This window comes from Artibeus jamaicensis, unplaced genomic scaffold (genome assembly GCF_021234435.1).
Source record: "Artibeus jamaicensis isolate MK-2021 breed Jamaican fruit bat unplaced genomic scaffold, CSHL_Jam_final contig_414, whole genome shotgun sequence".
Taxonomy (NCBI): domain Eukaryota; kingdom Metazoa; phylum Chordata; class Mammalia; order Chiroptera; family Phyllostomidae; genus Artibeus; species Artibeus jamaicensis.
Window position 1 is genome coordinate 3,732,291 of NW_026521822.1, and position 19,260 is coordinate 3,751,550.

The following is a 19,260-nucleotide window of genomic DNA, read 5'->3' on the forward strand; positions in this document are numbered from 1 at the left end:
TCTTCATGAAACTTAAATTCTTGTTAGACAAGTGGTAACAACAAAGCCGAAGAAGTGTCAAAATTAGAAACTCAGAGTGTGAGGGAAGGATATGTTAGAAACCTGTAAAAGGAGGAAAAGAAGGCTTGCTTCCCCAAGGAAGTAAAGTTTGAGCTGAAAACTTAAGGATTCTAGATATTAGCACTTGAGAATGTGCTGCAGGTGTTTCCAGACCTGGAAGAAAAAGAAGCCTGTAGCTGAGAAGAGCTGAGGTATCCCCACCTGTTTGTAAGAAAATGAGGTGGAAAGGTGGATGGTAACCAGATTCTGATACCGGCATGGAGGCCATGTTCAAGGGTGAGGCTTGATCCTGAAAATGATGGGGAAATCACTGAAAGGAGTAGGGCAGCAAAATGATGCAATCTGACATTAAGAAGCATCATTCTGATGGCTCTGTATGAAGAGGGGATGTTGAGGTGCTGGCAGAAGGTATTAATGCATCTTCTCTTGAGGACTATGGCCCAGACTTGGGTAGTTTAAAGGCAAAGAAGTGGGTAGATTAAAGAGAAATTTAAATATTTGGCTTAAAACCACAGCTATCCCTGTACCCATGTATGAATGGGGCAGGTAGAAGCCTTAACTTTTCGCCCACACTTCTGCTAACAACATATTAGCAGAACATATTTGGTTTGGAAACGGATGAGAACTGATGTGTAAATTGGAGCTTGTAATTGTCTACTCATGTCAATTGTCTGCACTAATGTATTTGACCCATTGCTTCAACTAATGAAGGGAAGCTTGCCCTCTTTTCCACCAATTAGGCTTATTACTGCAGAGCCCTAGAGAAGCCAGGTATAACTCAACACCACTCCCTCTAGTCAAATAATCAGCAAAGATAACTTTAAATAGTGTCAAGCCCAAGTTTATGACTCCCTCACTGGTACCAAGGGCATTGTTTCAACAGCCTAAGCCACCAGACAGAATGGGCCATTTTTGCTTGTCAGTTGACCTGGGACCAGCCTTGACTCACGTGTTTACTGCAGAGGAAAGGTAACTTGAGATGCAAAAGTTGACAGCTGCCTCCCAGGATACAATTTATACTTAGAAATGAGGGCAGTGGGCTTCAACTAGAAATGTTTCCACTGGCACAGTCCCAAGCTAGATGAAGCAGGCTGGGTGAGGGGGGTCACACCCTGGGACAAGACTATATGCACTTATTTTAAGGAACGGAGGTCTTCACAGCTGACTGGATGTCTCAAGTCACTCTCATTGTCTCACTGAGCAGCTTACAGGCTAGTGATCATCACTTGTATGTGCTTGGTTATTTAAAATTTAGATATAACCAGATTTCCCTGTAAGCAGATTTCCTTTCTTGACAGAAGTAAAGTTAAGGGCAACAAAAATAAAGAGTAAAAATAGTACTGTTGGTATCATTATTAGTGGCATATCATATTCTGAAGGCAGTCTATCATTTAGGTTATATACATTACTTCTAATTCAGTGATCACAACCTGGGTGATATGAATCACCTGGGGAGCTTTAAAAATACTGATGCTTGCTTGCTCCCACTCTCCAAAAACACGTTTAATGATTGATCTGGGTAGAGCCTGGGCATTGGCATTTTAAGGCTTCCTGGAGAATTCTAATGTGCAGCTAGAGTTGAAAATCACAGTTTTAATCAACATGGCCATTGGCAATGTAGGAATTTTTAGCTTCATTTTATAGATGAGGAAAATAGAGCTCATAGATAAGAAACTTGCGCAAGTGCAAGATCGGGGACTTGAACCTTCAGTTTCTCTGGCCACCCACACTCCCATCCAGTTACTCCACATGCTGATTTGTGAGTCTTTGGGTAAAGAGTAAGCAGGGAGAGCACACAGGTGAATAAAAGGGATTTCAGGGCAGCAGTACCCCACAAGTACCTGGGAACTCTGAGTAGGAGGCTCCACCCTGTTTCACAGGGTGAAGAGTCATAAAGGAGAAGACCCAGTGGGCAAATAGCCTGCCTTCATGGTTGCAGAAGCTCCTGACCTCTGTAAAAGCCACAGCAGTGACACAGAGGAAAAACTTGGCAGAAAGTTGAATGGGGCATGGCTGGGAAGGGGCAGGTAACCTCATTACCCTTTGCTTTGTTATATCACTGCAGGGAGATAAACTCCTTTCCCCAGCTTCTGCCTTCTTGCCCTGTGCTGTATCAGGTCAGGATTGGCTCCAGGTTTCCTGGTCACCTTTAACCTGCACTTCTGAAACACTGGCCTTAATTCAGGGAGATCACACAGACAGATAAAGGAGGCATTTCTGATTCTTATTTCCCTAACCATGAGCAACATGAACCATAAACGCCTGAAATAAATAATCGAGTAGGATTCTAAAGCTGCTGGAAAGACACCAGTTGTGAGCTTTCGGGTCCCAGTCTTTTAGAATCAAGCATGGACACAAATCAAGGACCTGAGCTTCTTCGAAGTCTCTCACATTGATATGCTGCATTTCCCAAGGTATTTCTGATCTCATTGCTGGGAATATCTGAGAAAGGATCATACCTATGAGTGATGAAAGGAGGAGAGAAATTTCTGGAATCTGAGGTGGGAAGTTTCTGACACTCTCCGTACTTCAGATCTGAACCCTACTCTACTATTCCCCACAGTGGATTGGACTGGCCTCTTTCATTCATTTATTTATTCAGCAGTTATTAAGGATTTATAGTACTGGAGATCCTTAGAGGAATAAGACCCATTTCTGACCTTAAGTGGCTCACAGTTTAGTGAAAAAGAAGTCCCATAATGAGCAAGCATAATGGTAGGGGAAAGCCCTGGCATGGTGGGAACACATGGAGAGACCCAGGCTCAGTCTGGAGGTGAGGAGGGTGGATATCTTCATGGGGCAATCCCTCACTTGAGACTTTCTGAGTGCCCAGCAGATGTCAGCCAGGTGGAGAATGGAGAAATGTGTAAGTGCAGCAGCTACCTTAGCAAAAGATTAGGGCTACTCTGTTCCAGACCTCAAAAGAGGATGTTCTTTGTCAAAAAGTCACATTGGCTTAGCTATAGACCCTTCCTTTTCTAGGTTTCAGAGACTTGGACTTCCTTCTCTATTTTTAGGCTGAAGTGCTGAGTCCAAAGTGTAACTGAACTCCTCACTCTGATTTTTTTTCAGTAGAAACATGCAGTTTGGAAGGTGTGCCAGCCATAGCAAAGAGCTTTTCCCAAGAAGGCACAGGCTGGGGAGGAGCAGCAGCAGTACAACGGGAGGAATATTATGTTTCAGACAAAAAAAAAAAACTATGACTCAAGTGAGGTCAAAGATGCACAAAGCAAGACACTACATAAAGGAGTAATTTCTCCCCTTGGTAAGTGTTATGTCTCACAATATTAAATGTCATAATGGTGCATAACAGAGCAGTCATATAGATGCTTGGAAGGATGTGTATGCCTGGAATTTAGACCTAGCTCACTACATAAGATCTTGGACAACCCATTGCATGTCTCTAAGCTTTATGACTTTTGTATATAAAATAAGGCTATGAGCGCCCAATATCCATTAAAGTGCTAACAATTAGGTGAAATGACAGTGAAAGAGCACTTACATGCTAATTTGTAATGATTTTATCTTAAAATTACATTTGCAAAGACACTATTTCCAAGTAAGGTTCTTGTAAAGGTACCTGGGGTCCAGACTTCAACATATCTTTTTGAGAAACACAATAGCCAGTGTTCCTCCAATGCTCTGCTTCTAGACTTAAAGAAATGAGTGGAGAGAATGACATTAAGTTTCTATGATCTTCCTGACTATCTCTGGTGCATAAAGGGAAAGGTTAGCTATTTGAACTGTTTTATGAAAGCACAAGACAAGGAACTTTCTAGAAACAGACTTTTCAGGAGAGAATCCCTCATAAGACTTCCTGACCTTCTAACGTAACCCTCTGGTTTCCAGTTCTCTCATTACAGAGCTTCCTTTCAAGTCTTAAAGTTCAATAACCAAAACTTTGCCCTCAGAAATTTTTATCTTCCCCCAAGGTAGATGATTTACTTTTTGACCATTTTCTGCCTCCTGAGACACCTGAACATGTTCCTCCTTATACTCTTCAGTTGGATGCTCATTACACACCTCAGCTCAGTCAATTTACACTAAGGACAGAGGAGGGAGGGTTGGGGTATGGTTCCATGAACAAGGACAAAGGGTGTTGGTCCCTCAGTTCCATTTCTCTTTCCTGTTTGTCATCTGAAATAGGCATGGCTAATTCTTTCACAAAATTGCTTTATTTCTCCATTAGCATGACTTTCACTTTGTCCATTTTGGAAATACATGCACTTATATTAGGAAGCATTTGTTTCTTTCTGCCTGTGCTGAACCTATCTACTTTTTAAAATAAATCACAATGTTTGTTATAGTTATGCTCTTTGCCTCCTGAGTAAAATAGCACCAGTTTGTGTTATGTTATTCACAATTACTTATATTCTGGATCTCTCTTTGATGGTGGGTGGCAGAGGAGGGTTTGCTAATTAATTCCTTTACAATATATTTACAATAAGCCCTCACAATTGTTTATTTTATTATCTCCTTCTATCTTCAAATAGATTTTCTAATGCTAATAAGTTAAAGGACATTTTTAAATACCTGTAATCTATCATATAATAGTGAGGGAGAAAAACCCAAAAGAAGTGGAGGCCACAAAAAGATTTTAGAAGTCAGAGCTTGAATATAGATCCTTTTCTCTCCACTCTCATTTTTGCCACTTGAGGTGAGGGTTTATCAGCTCTTCCCAGGCTATTATAAGACCTTTGTACTTGTTCCCTAGCCTCTAGGCCCTTTCCCTCGCAGTCTGTGCTGTCCAGGCAGCTCAGTCATCATGTTACATGTCAGCACAAAGTTTCCCAGTAGCTCCTCAGCAATTGAAAGATAAATTCCATCCTTCTCAACCAGACATTCAAGTGCTTTACTATCAGGACCCTCCTGACTTTCCAGAGACTCTATGGCTGTCAAATGGGTCTACTCATTGTCCTACAATAGTCCGAAACAGCTTCACTTTGTGCCTAGAGTAATGGATCCCTCTGCATTCCCCTTTCAGAAATCCTCTTTCCTCTCTTTGATGTATGCCTGGATCCTACTCATGTCCAGTAACTACTGAGCTAGAAGCACAGTCTCCACTTAGATATGCTCTATTTCCCTTTGCCATTGAAGATTAATAAGCTATCCCTGGGCAGAACAATGCCTCTTGTCCTTTACTTCTCCTTTTCCCTGGCAACTCCACTATCCTTCTGTGTTTCAGCTACTTCAGAGCCTCCTTTGTTTACAAACTCAGGAGGAATTTGACATCTTCTATAATTTATGTTCAAGCATATTTTATATAGTTTCACAGTTTTGTCTCTCACATTGTGACTCTATCCCCATGACATACCTGAGAAGGTAAGGATAGGGGAAGTATTGATGTTTACTGCATCTACTGTGTGCCACACATGGACAGATTTGGATAAATTTGAATTTAACTATAGCTATCTGGAAGTATTTTGATCCTTGCTTTCAATCAGAGGGGGTAAAACTCAGAGGAGGTAATGACTATCTCAAGAAAAGTTTGATGCTAGATACGGTGCTGCAGAGAAATAAAGAATTGTTGTGGGATGGGACGTGCTGGGACAGGCTAGATGTGGTGGGATCCAAGCCAGACCATGGTCTGGCAGGCAGGAGGAGAGGGCACCAAGTATGAGCAGCATCAGAGATACTTCAAATCAACGTGGCAATGTGATATTTATGGATTTTAGAGATCATATCTGATTTCCTATAAGAATGCAATGTTAAAGTTAATCATCTGGCTTTGAGTGTGCAAGCCCTGCAATGTGCTAGGAGGGCCAAAGTTCAGGGGTAAGTGAACTTCACTGCAGGGTGTTAAGAACAGAATAAATGCTGACAAAGAAGCAGAGATATTAAACTTTAACTCCAGGTCAAAAGAAGACTCAACACAAATGGCTGAAATTGGGCAAACAAACATTCCTGGATGGTTTCATATGGCAGGATAAAAATGAATGAATTGATATGAGTTCATCAATGGTAACAAATGTACTATTCTGTGCAAGTGTGTGTGCGTCTATGTGTATAGGTGGGGGTATGTAGAAACTCTGTATTTGCCGCTCAATTTTGCTGTGAGCCTAAAATTGCTCTAAAACATAGCACTTGTTTTGCCTAACTAGTGTGGCTCAGTTGGTTAGGCATCATTCTGCAAAGCAAAATGTTGCTGGCTTGAGTCCCAGTTAGAGTATACACCTAGGTTGTGAGTTCAGTCCCTTGTTGGTAGGGGCGCATGCTAGAGGCAAGTGATGGATGTGTCTCTCCCTCTCTTTCTGCATCATTTCCCCCTCTCTAACACATATACACATACACAACAACAACAGCAACATGACGAATGAGCCCAAGTCCCAAAACTCATGTGAACAGGGGAGAGTGTGCTCTTCTTTTGGTGTATTGAAGCATAGACAACTTGCTCAGCTATTGTTTCATCACCTTTTATTTTTCCAGTTCAATTGCTTATGAGTATAAAAGGCCTTAAAGAACAAGACATAGAACATGAAAAGGAAAGAGAGTAAAAGAAAGAGAAGGAACTAAAGGATACTTTAATAGTCTGCACACTAAAAAGTGAAAAGCTGATTGCATGTATAGGTTGCAAAAGCATGATGATTAGGTGTCCAAGAAGAGAAATTTTACTGAACAATTAATATATGGTGATAACTTTGAGAAGTTGTTCACTTCTTTAATTTATTTTTATTTTTATTTTCTAAAATGAAGATAACAATATTTGCCTCATATGGTTACAGTGAGGATTAAATTACACAATATACATCAAAGTCTTAATTCCCAAAGCTGTATTCCTTCATTAAAATAGTGAGAGTCTATTATGAGCTAGACAACAAGGATTTAATGGAGTAAAACAGTGATTTCTCCTGGTTCATCAAGTTTACAATGTAGCCCTAGCCAGGTGGTCCAGTTGGCTGGAGTATTGTCTGATATGCCAAAATGTTGTGGGTTCGATCTCCAGTTGAGGTGCATACAGAAGGCAACTGATTGATGTTTCTCTCTCACATTGATGTTTTTCTCTCTCTCCCTTTCTGTCTCTTAAAATTAATAAACATATTCTTGAGGATTAAAAAAATTTACAATCTAGAGGGGGAGATAATGTGAAAGAAGGAAGCATACAATAATGAATTATAAATTGTGGAGAATTCTATAAAGAAAGAACTCAGAATGCTGTGATAAAAATAACAGAGCCTCTGAGTAAGTAATCAATTAATAATAGTTGTTTAAAGGCAGACTATTTTTCAGCTATAATAAAGAGTAATTGGGAAAAACTGGATAAAATATTTTTAAAAGAATCTGTTTGAAGAAACACAATAATGACCAAGGCAGAGAAGGCCTTCAGAAACAAGATTCCAGAAAAAAGACAAATAAAGAGATAGGATCAAAATGTACTCTACTTTCTCCTAGAAGCATCTGCAAGTTCATCAGTGGCTGAAAATATTTTTGAGCACTTTCATAGGTCAGAATTGGCATTCGTGGCTGGCTGTGAATAGGCACTGAGAAACAACCTGGGCTTTTCAGTTGGGAGCTCTAACAGGACACTCTAAGAGGAAAGGCATTTTAGATACATACCATTTCCCACAAAAACTAAAAGGAGCTTCATTCTAGGTTGGATTAAGGAAATTTACCTCATTTACCGACTTTCATGGCATCCACCATGAGGAAAGGTAATATCACATAGTGTCTCAAATAATCCTATACATTTCCATAGAATAATGCTTAGTGTTCTGTTTAAAAAATATTCTACTATACTAGGTAACAAACCAATGACCAAAACCATTTAAAGACAATAGAGACACATGCATAGGGAATACAGATACTATACAAATATGGGAGTTATCAAACACACACTTCATTTTTTAAGTTTTATATTTTAATCTATTATATTTAATATTTTACATTCAATAATATTTTGTATTAGTTTCAGATCTACAGCAAAGTGGCCAGACAATCATACGCTTTACACAGTGACCCTCTGATATTTTCAAGTACCCACCTGGCACCATACATAGTTATTATATTGTTAACCAGATTCCCTATACCCTATTCCACATTCCTGTGACTATTTTGTGAATACAAATTTATTTTTTAATTCCTTCACTTTTTTTAATTAAAAAAATTTTTTTATTTAGTTATTTTTCAAGTGCAGTTTTCTGTTTATTTCTCCCATCCCAGCCCACCCCTCCCCCATGCACCTCACCTCCGTTCCATTTCCACCCCCCTTACTTATTGTCCCTGTGTCCTTTATACTTGTTCCTTTAAATCTCTCTGATTTTCCCCTTAAATTCCCTCCCCTCTCCCCTCTGGTCACTGTCCCCTGTTCTTTATTTCAGTGTCTTTTTTTTTGCTTGCTTGTCTGTTTTGTTGTTTAGCTTCCTGTTAAAGGTAAGATCATATGGTATTTGTCTTTCTACCCCTGGCTTATTTCACTCAGCATAATGCTTTCCAGTTCCATCCATGTTGTTGCAAAGGGTAGTAGTTCCTTCTTTCTCTCTGCTGCATAGAATTCCATTGTGTATATGTACCACCATTTTTTGATCCATTCATTTACTGACGGGCACCTAGGTTGCTTATAGCTCTTGGCTATTGTAAATTGTGCTGCTATGAACATTGTGGTGCATAGGTTCTTTGAAATTGATGTTTTGGGATTCTTAGGATATAATCCAACAGTGGAATTGCTGGATCAAGAGGCAGGCTGATTTTTATTTTTCTGAGAAAATTCCATACTGTTTTCCATAATGGTTGTACCAGTCTGCAATTCCATGAACAGTAAACTAAGGTCCCCTTTTCCCCACAACCTCTCCAACATTTGTTGTTGGTTGCTTTGTTTATGATAGCCATTCTGCTGGTGTAAGGTAGTAAGTATCTCATTGTGGTTTTAATTTGCATCTCTCTGATAGCTAGTGATATTGAGCATCTCTTCATGTGTCTCTGGATCTTCTGTATGTCCTCCTTGGAGAAGTGTCTGCTCAAGCCCTTTTCCCAGTTTTTAACTGGGTTGCTTGTCTTCTTAGAGGGGAGTCGTGTAAATTCTTTGTATATTTTGGAGATTAAACCTTTGTCTGAGGTATCATGGGCAAATATGTTTTCCCATATAGTTGACACTTTTTATTTTAATACTGTTTTCTTTATCCGTGCAGAAGCTTTTTATTTTGATGAGATCCCATTTGTTAATTCTTTCCTGTATATTCCTTGCTCTAGGGGACATATCAGTAAAAATGTTGCTGAGTGAAATATCTGAGATATTCCTGCCAATGTTCACCTCTAAGACTTTAATGGTTTCAAAGCTTATATTTAAGTCTTTTATCCACCTTGAATTTATTTTGGTGTATGGTGTAAGTTTGTGCTCAAGTTTCATTTTTTTGCACATAGCTGTCCAGTTCTCCCAACACCATTTGTTGAAGAGGCTATCTTTACTCCATTTTATGTTACTACCCCCTTTGTCGCATATTAATTGACTATAGAGAGTTGGGTTTATTTCTTGGCTCTCTGTTCTGTTCCATTGGTCTATGTGCCTGTTTTTATGCCAGTACCAGGCTGTTTTGCTTACAGTGGCCTTGTAATACAGTTTGATATCAGGTATTGTGATCCTTCCTACTTTGTTTTTCTTTCTCAAAAGTGCAGCTGCTATTCAGGGTCATTTATGGTTCCATATAAATTTATGAAGTGTATGTTCTATGTTTGTGAAATATGCCATTGCTACTTCAGTAGGTATTGCATTGAATCTGTAAATTGCTTTGGGTAGTATGGACATTTTGATGATGTTCATTCTTCCAATCCATGGACACGGTATATGTTTCCATTTGTTTGTGTCTTCCTTGATTATTTTCTTCAGGGCTGTGTAGTTTTCTGCATACAGGTCTCTTACATCCTTAGTTAGGTTTATTCCCAGATATTTTATTTTTCTTTTTGCTATATTGAATGGGATTTTTCCCTTGATTTCAGCTTCCTCTGATTTATTGTTGGTATACAAAAATGTCTTTGGTTTCTGGATATTGACTTTGTAACCTGCTGTTTTCCAAATTCATTAACTAGTTTGAGCAGTTTTGGGGTAGAGTCTATAGGATTTTCCATGTACACTATCATGTCATCTGCAAACACTGACAGTTTTGTTTCCTCCTTTCTGATTTGGATGCCTTTTATTTCCTTTTCTTGCCGGATTGCTGTGGCTAAAACTTCCAATACTATATTGAATAGAAGTGGTGAAAGTGGACAACCTTGCCTTGTTCCTGATCATAGTAGAAAAGCTTTTAGTTTTTGCCCATTGAGTATGATGTTGTCTGTAGGTCTCTCATATATGGCCTTTATTATATTGAGGAATGCTCCCTCTATTCCCACTTTGCTGAGTGTTTTTATCATAAATGGGTGTTGTACCTTATCAAAAGCTTTTTCCGCATCTATTGATATGATCATGTGATTTTTGTCTTTGCTTTTGTTTATGTGATTAATTACATTTACTGATTTGCGAATATTGAACCATCCTTGCATCCCTGGGATGAATCCCACTTGATCATGGTGTATGATCTTTTGGATATATTGTTGGATGCGATTTGCCAATATTTTGTTGAGGATTTTAGCATCTATGTTCATCAGCGATATTGGCCTGAAGTTTTCTTTCTTTGTTGTGTCTCTATCTGGTTTTGGAATTAAGATGATGCTGGCTTCATAATAAGAATTTGGGAGTTTTCCATCCTTCTGGATTTTTTGGAATAGTCTGTGGAGAATAGGGGTTAGCTCTTCCTTAAATGCTTTGTAGAATTCTCCTGTGAAACCATCGGGTCCAGGGCTTTTGTGCTTCGGAAGTTTTTTGAATACTGCTTCAATTTCTTTTGCTGTTATTGATGTGTTCAGATTTTCTGCTTCTTCTTCATTGAGTTTTGAAAAATTATATTTTTGCAGAAATTTGTCCATTTCACTTAAGTTTTCAAATTTCTTGGCATACAGTTCTTCATAATAATTTCTTACAATTCCTTCTATTTCTGTGGTATCAGTTGTAATTTCTCCTCTTTCATTTCTGATTGTGTTTATTTGTGTCTGTTCCCTTCTTCTCTTGATGAACCTGCTTAAAGGCTTGTGTATTTTGTTTATCTTCTCAAAAAACCAGTTCCTGGATTCATTGATCCTTACAATTGTGCTTTTAGTCTCTATGTCATTTAATTCTGCTCTGATCTTGGTTATTTCCTTCCTTCTGCTTGCTCTGGGCTGTCTTTGTTGTCGTTCCTCGAGTTCTTGCAGGCATAGGGTTAGGTTGTTTGTTTGAAATGTTGCTATCTTCTTTAGGTAGGCCTGTATTGCTATAAAATTACCTCTCAGGACTGCCTTCGCTGTGACCCATAAGTTTTGGGTTGTTGTGATATCATTTTCATTTGTTTCCAGAAATGTTTCGATTTCTTCCCTAATTTCATTCTTGACCCATTTGTTGTTTAATAGCGTACCATTCAGTCTCCATGATTTTTGGTGCTTTGGTTTTTTTTCTTTGGGGTTGGTTTCCAATTTCAGTCCCTTGTGGTCAGAGAAGATGCTTGGTATGATTTCAATTTTCTTGGATTCATTGAGGCTGGTTTTGTGTCCTGTCATGTGGTCTATCTTTGAAAGTATTCCATGTGCATTTGAAACAACGGGTATTTAGGTTCTTTGGGATGAAGGGCTCTATATATATCAGTTAAAGTCCATTTCATCTAGGGTGTTGTTTAATGCCGTAATATATTTTTTGATATTTTGTTTGGAAGATCTGTACATTTTTGACAGTGTGTTGTTAAAATCCCCTACTGTAATTGTGTTGCTGTCAATATCTTTCTTGAAGTCCTCTAAGATTTTCTTGATGTATTTTGGTGCCCCTATGTTTGGTGCATATACATTTATGATGTTAATGTCTTCTTGGTGGATTCTTCCCTTGACTATCATGAAGTTACCTTCTGGGTCTCTCTTTATGGGCCTTTTTTTGAAGTCTATTTTGTCCGATATGAGAATTGCTACCCCAGCTTTTTTTTCCTGTCCGTTTGCTTGGAAAATTTGTTCCCAGCCTTTGACTTTTAGTCTGTGATGGTCTTTTGTCCTGAGGTGGGTCTTTTGTAGGCAGCATATGTGTGGGTCATGCTTTCTTGTCCATTCAGCTATTCTGTGTCTTTTGATTGGAGCATTTAATCCATTTACGTTTAAGGTTGTTATTGATGGGTACTTATTCATTGCCATTTTTGTACCTGTATTCTTCTCTGTCTCCCTCTTTTTCTTCCTTTCCTTAAAGCAGTCCTTTTAGTATTTCTTGTAGGACTGGTTTGATGGAGGCATATTCTTTTAGACTTCTTTTGTCTTGGAAGCTCTTTATTTGGCCTTCTATCTTGATTGAGAGCCTTGCTGGGTAAAGTAGCCTTGGTTGTAGGCCTCTGGTTCTCATTACTTGGAATATTTCTTGCCATTCTGTTCTTGCTTGGAATGTTTCCATTGAGAAGTCAGTAGCTAACCTTATTGGGGCTCCCTTGTGTGTTACTTCTTTTTTTACCCTTGCTGCCTTTAAGATTCTCTCTTTGTCTTGGAATTTTGCCATTTTGATGATGATGTGTCTTGAAGTGGGCCTCTTTGGGTTCCTCTCGATTGGGACTCTCTGTAATTCCTGGAGATGTGTGACTTTTTCTCTCATCAAATTAGGGAAATTTTCTCTCATTACTCTTTCAAATATGTTTTCTATCCCTTGTTCTTCTTCTTCTCCTTCTGGTATTCCTATTATTCGGAAATTATTACGTTTCAAATTGTCTTGCATTTCTCTTAATCCCTCTTCATTCTCTCTAAGCCTCTTTTCATTTTCTTGCTCTTTCTGTGAGATGGTTTCTACTTTGTCCTCCAACTAGCCAATCTGATCCTCTGCTTTATTTATTCTACTTTTGAAACTTTCTACTGTGTTCTTCAATTTGGAAATTGTATTTCATTTCCACTTGTCCCTTGCTGATAGTTTCTATTTCCATTTTCATGTTGATGTAGTTTTCAGTGAGGTCATTGTAGCTCCCCTGTAGTTTCTGGTAGCTCATTGTGAGCTCTTTGAATTTCATAATAACCAGTGCTTTGAATTCAATATTTGGTAGTCAATTAGCCTCTATTTCATCTAACATTCTTTCTGAGGTTTCTGCTTTTTCTTTCATTTGGGGATTGTTTCTTTGTCTTCCCATTCTTTGAGACTCTTCTTGTTAGCTTCAGCTTCTAAAATTGATCTTTTTTGACTCCCTTGGTTTATGGTGTGAACTTCTGTTGGATAATACCTGTGAATTTCAGTGGTGCAGACTCCTTGAAATATCTTGATGTTCTCCATCTCCACCTACTCCCACACTGGTCCTCGCACTGATCCCCAGGCCGGTCACCTACCACTGCTGAGTGTCCTGGCTCCCAAAGCTTACTCCCCGGTGCCCAGGCCCTTCGCTACAGGCAGCGGCACAGTGGCCGTGAGTGTCCCAGCTCCCATAGCTGACTGTTCTGCTGTCTGGTGTTTCAGTGTCAGTCACAATCTCTGGTCTTTTAATTTCATAAATGCTGGGTAACCGATGGTTTATTGCGCTGTTTCTCTATAGATCTTCCAGGATTTTCACCCACAAGTACAGGAGCTAGACTCTGCTCTGTCGTACTCCGTCGCCATCTTTCCTTCCTTCACTTTTTTTCACTGGGCCTCCCAATGCCTTTCTCCTCTGGGAACCATCACTCTGTTCTCTGTATCTATGAGTCTGTTTTAATGTTATTCATTTATTTTGTTATTTAGATTCCATAATAAGTGAAATCATAGAGCATTTGTCTTTCTCTCTCTAACATATTTCACTTAGCATAATACCCAGTAGGTCTACCCATACTGTCAAGATGGTAAGATTTTATTCTTTTTATGTCCCACTAATATTGCTTTGTATGTATTTTTACCACATTTATGTTCATCAGAAAGATTTTTCTATAATTTTCTTTTGTAGTTATATCTTCTCTTTGTTTTAGAATCAGGGTAATGCTGGTTAAAAATGAGCATGGGGGTCTTTTTCCCTTTTGAATTTTTGGAATAGTTTGAAAATAGGTTTTAGCACTTCTTTGAATGTTTGGTAAAATTCACCTGGGAAGCCATCCAGTCTATGACCTCTGTTTCTTGGGAATTTTTTGATTACTGCTTCAATTTCACTGATTGTTATTGATATGTCAAACTTTTTGGTTTCTTCTTGATTTCATCTTGGAAGATTGTCTATTTTTATGAATTTATTCATTTTTCCAGATTGTCAAATTTTTAGCATACAACTGTTTGTAATATTTTCTCATAAGCCTTTGTATTTCTAGGGTATCAGTTGTCTCTTCTCTTCTTTCATTTATGATTTTAATTATGTGGGTCTTCTCTCTCTTTTTCTTGATAGGTCTGGATAAAGCTTTCTCCATCTTGTCTATCTTAAAAAAAATAAAAACAGCTCTTGGTTTCATTGATCTTTGGGTTGTTTTTTACTGTATTTTATTTATTTCCACTCTAATCTTTACTATATCCTTCCATCTCTTCACAGTGGGCTTTGTTTGTTGTCCTTTTTTCTAGTTTCTTTAGATATAAGAGTAAAATATTTGAGTTTTTTTCTGTTTCTTGAGGTAGGCCTGTATTGCTATTAATCTCCCTCTTTGGGCCACTTTAGCTGTGTCCCATAGCTTTGGTGTTGTTGGGCTTTCATTTTCATTTGTCTAAAAGTAACTTTTGATTTCTTCCTTACTCTCATTGTTAACCCATTCATTCTTTAGTAATTTGTTATTTAGTTTCTATATGTTTATGTGTTTTTCAGATTTTCTTTTCTTGTAATTGATTTCTAGTTTCATAACAGTGTGATCAGAGAAGATGCTTGATATGATTTCAAAATTTTTAAATTTATTGAGTTTTGTTTTGTGGCACTTCATTGTGGTTTATTCTAGAAAATGCTTTATTTGCACTTAAAAATGTATATTTTGTTGTCTTGAGGTAAAAAGCTCTAAATATAGCAATTAAATCCATGAGATCTAATGTGTCATTTAAGACCTCTGTCTTTTTAAAATTTTATTTAGTTATTTTTCAAGTACAGTTTTCTATTTCTCCCATCCCAGCCCACCCTGCCCCATGCTCCCCACTTCCCTCCCACTTCCGCCCCCCTTAGTTCTTGTCCTTGTGTCCTTCATACTTGTTCTTCCAAATCCCTCCCCTTTTTTCCCCTTAAATTCCCTCCCCTCACCCCTCTGGTCACTGTCCCCTTGTTCTCTATTTCAGTGTCTTTGTTTTTATTCTGCTTGCTTGTTTGTTTGTTTAGCTTCCTGTTAAAGGTGAGATCATATGGTATTTGTCTTCTAACACCTGGCCTATTTGGTTTTTAACTGATTTTCTGTCTGGAAGATCTATCTATTGGTGTTAATATCTCCTACTATGACTGTATTACTGTCTATCTCTCCCTTTAGATCCATCAATATTTGCTTTATACATTTAGATTATCCTATGAGGGATGAATAAATGTTTATAAGGGTTATATTTTCTTGTTGGCTTGACCCCTTTATCATTATGTAATGTCCTTCTTGGACTTTTACTACACCCTTGGTTTTAAAGTCTATTTTGTTCTCATATAAGTATTGCTACCTCAGTTTTTTCCATTTCAATTTGCATGAAATGTCTTTTTTCCATCTTTTTAATGTCAGTGTGTATAAATTTTTTTGTTCGGAGGTGAGTCTCTTGGAGGCAGCATATATATGGGTCTTTTCTTCATATGCATTCAACTATCCTGTCTTTTGATTGGAGCAAGTAATCCATTTACATTAAAGTGTTTATACATAGGTTTATTGCCATTTTATATATTTAAGTGCATTTTTCTTCTTTCAGAAAAAGTTCCTTAGCATCTCTTATAATACTTGTTTGTTGTTGATGAACTCCTCTAGCTTTTCCTTGTCTTTATTCCTCCTTTAATCTTAAATGATAGATTTGCTGGGTAGATGATCCTTGCTTATAGGTCCTTATTTTTCATCACTTTGAATATTTTCTGCCAACCCCCTCTGGCCTGGAATGTTTGTTTGTTTGTTTAATTGTTGTTGAAGTACAGTTGTCTCCATTTATCCCCCCTCTACTCCTACTCCACTTTGGCTTTGTCCTGGATCCTTTATTCATGTTCCTTGATGACCCTTCCCCTTTCCTCCCGTTATCCCCTCTTTCGTCCCCTGTGGTTAGTCAGTTTGTTCTTTATTTTAATGTCTCTGCCTATATTTTGCTTGCTTGTTTTTGTTGATTAAGTTCCACTTATAGGTGAGATCATATGATACTTGTCTTTCACTGTCTAGCTTATTTCACTTAGCACAATGCTCTCCACTTCCATCCATACTGTAGTAAAGTTTAGGAGCTTCTTCTTTCTCTCTGCTGTGTAGTATTCCATTGTGTAAATGTAACACAGCTTTTTGATCCACTCATTTACTGATGGGCACTTAAGTTGCTTCTAACACTTGGCTATTGTAAATTGTGTGGCTATGAATATTGGAGTGCATAGCTTCTTTTGAATTGGTGTTTCAGGATTCTTAGGGTATAATCCCAGCAGTGGAATTGCTGGGTCAAAAGGCAGTTTGATTTTTAGTTTCCTGAGGAAATTCCATACTGTTTTCTATAGTTGCTGCACCTGTCTACATTCCCAACCAACAGTGTAGTAGAGTTCTTTTTCTCTACAACCTCATCAGCACTTGTTGTTTCTTGATTTGTATATCATGGCCATTCTGAGTGGTGTGAAGTGGTATCTCATTGTGGTTTAAATTTGCATCTCTCTGATGTCTACTAATGCTGAGCATCCTTTCATATTTCTCTGGGCCCTCTGTATGTCCTCCTCAGAGAAGTGTCTGTTTAGCTCTTTTGCCCATTTTTAAAAAATGGGTAGTTTGTCTTCCTTCAGTGGAGTTGTATGAGTTCTTTATATATTTTGGAGATCAAACCCTTGTCTGAGGTATCATTTGCAAATATATTTTTCTATGTGGTTGGATCCCTCTTCATTATGCTCATGTTTTCTTTAGCCATCCAGAAGCATTTTATTTTGATGAAGTCCCATTTGTTCACTCTTTCATTTACGTTCCTTGCTCTAGGGTACATATCAGTGAAAATATTGCTGCATGGAATATCCGAGATTTTCCTCCCTATATAGTCCTCTAGTAGGACTTTTATGGTATCACAACTTATCTTTAAGTCCTTTATCCATCTTGAGTTTATTTTTGTATATGATGTAAATTAGGGGTCAAGTTTCTTTTCTTTTCTTTTTTGCATGTAGCTGTTCAAATCTCCCAACACCATTTGTTGCAGAGGCTATTTTTACTCCATTTTATCCTTCTGCCTCATTTATCAAATATTAATTGACTGTAGAGACTTGAGTTTATTTCTGGGCTCTGTATTCTGTTCCATTGATCTATGTGCCTGTTCTTATGCCAGCACCAGGCCTTTTTTTTGTAACGGTGACTTTGTAATATATGTCAGGTATTGTGGTACCTCCTACCTTATTCTTCTTTCTCAAAATTGCTTTGGCTATTTGGGGTCATTTATAGTTCTAGATAAATTTTTGAAATGTTTGTTTTATATCCGTGAAAAATGTTATTAGTGTTTTAATAGGGATTGCAGTGAATCGATAAATTGCTTTTGGTAATATGGACACTTTGACAATGTTAGTTCTTCCAGTCTATGAACATGGTATGTGCTTTCATTTATTTGTGTGTTCCTTAATCTCTTTCTTCAGTGTTGTACATGTATTTTACCTCTTTGGTTAAGTACATGTATTTTACCTCTTTGGTTAAGTTTCTTCCTAGGTACTTTATTTTTCCAGTTGCTATATCAAATGGGATTTTCCCCCTGATTTCTGTTTCTGATATTTTATTGTTGGTGTACAACAATGCCTTCAATTTCTGAATATTGACTTTGAATCACACTGTTTTGCCAAAGTCACTTGTTAGATTGAGTAGTTTTTTGGTGGAGTCTGTAGGATTTCCTGTGTATACTATCATGTCATCTGCAAACAATGACAGTTTTGCTTCCTCCTTTCCAATGTGGATGCCTTTTATTTCTTTTTGTGACCACTGTGGTTGGACTTCCAATACTATGTGAATACAAGTAGTGAAAGTGAACACCCTTGTCTTGTACCTGATCTTAGTGGAAAAGCTTTTAGTTTTTGCCCACTGAGTATGATGTTGGCTGTAGTTTTCTTGTATATGGCTTTTGTTATGTTAAGGTATACTCCCTCTACTCCCACTTTGCTGATTTTTTAATCATAATTGGTGCTGTACTTATCAAATGCTCTTTCTGCATCTATTGACATGATCATGTACCTTTTGTCTTTTCTTTTGCTTATGTGATGTATTACATTTATTGATTTGCAAATATTGTACTATCCTTGCATTCCCTGGGATGAATCCCACTTGATCATGGTGTACAATCTTTTCAATATTCTGCTGGATGGGGTTTGCCAATATTTTATTTTAGATTCTGTGTTCATCAGTGATATTTACCTATAGTTTTCTTTCTTTGTTATGTCTTTATCAGGTTTAGTGTTCAGGGTGACTTTCTTCATAAAAAGAGATTGGGAATCTTCTGTATTATTGGATTTTTTGGAATAGTCTGTGAAGGATAGAGGTTACATCTTCCTTAAATGCTTTGTAGAATTCTCCTGTGAAACCATCCAGTTCAGGGATTTTGTGTACCAGGAGTTTTTTGATTACTGCTTTGATTATACCTGATGTTATCAGTGTGTTCAAGCTTTATGCTTCTTCATTTAGTTGTGGAAGATTATATTCTTCTAGAAATTTGTCCATTTCACCCAAGTTTCCAAATTTCTTAGATTACAGTTCTTCATAGTAATTTCTTAGAATGCTTTGTATTTCTGTGGTATAGGTTGTAATCTCTCCTCCGTTTCTGATTTTGTTTATTTTGGTCCTCCCTCTTTTTTCCTTGACCAGTGCACTTAAAGGCTTATAGATTGTGTTTATCTTTTTAAAGACTAGCTCCTGCATTTATCAATCCTTTGAATTGTTCTTTTAGTCTCTATATCATTTAATTCTGCTCTGATCTTGCTTATTTCTTCTTCCACTCACTCTGGTCTTTGTTTGTTGTTGTTCCTCCAGTTCTTGTAGATGTAGGCTTAGGTTGTTTATTGCAATACTTCTATCTTTTTTCAGTAGGCCTGTATGGCTATGAACTTCCCACTCAGTACTGCCTTCGCTGTGTCCCATAAGTTTTGGGTTGTTGTGAGTTTATTT

At 37.7% G+C, this 19,260-nt stretch overlaps 1 pseudogene; it reads left to right on the forward strand.

Moving 5' to 3' along the window:
- Positions 1–317: 317 nt before the first annotated feature.
- The window catches only part of LOC119035433 (ornithine decarboxylase-like), a 53,218-nt pseudogene continuing 34,275 nt past the window's right edge, over positions 318–19,260 (forward strand).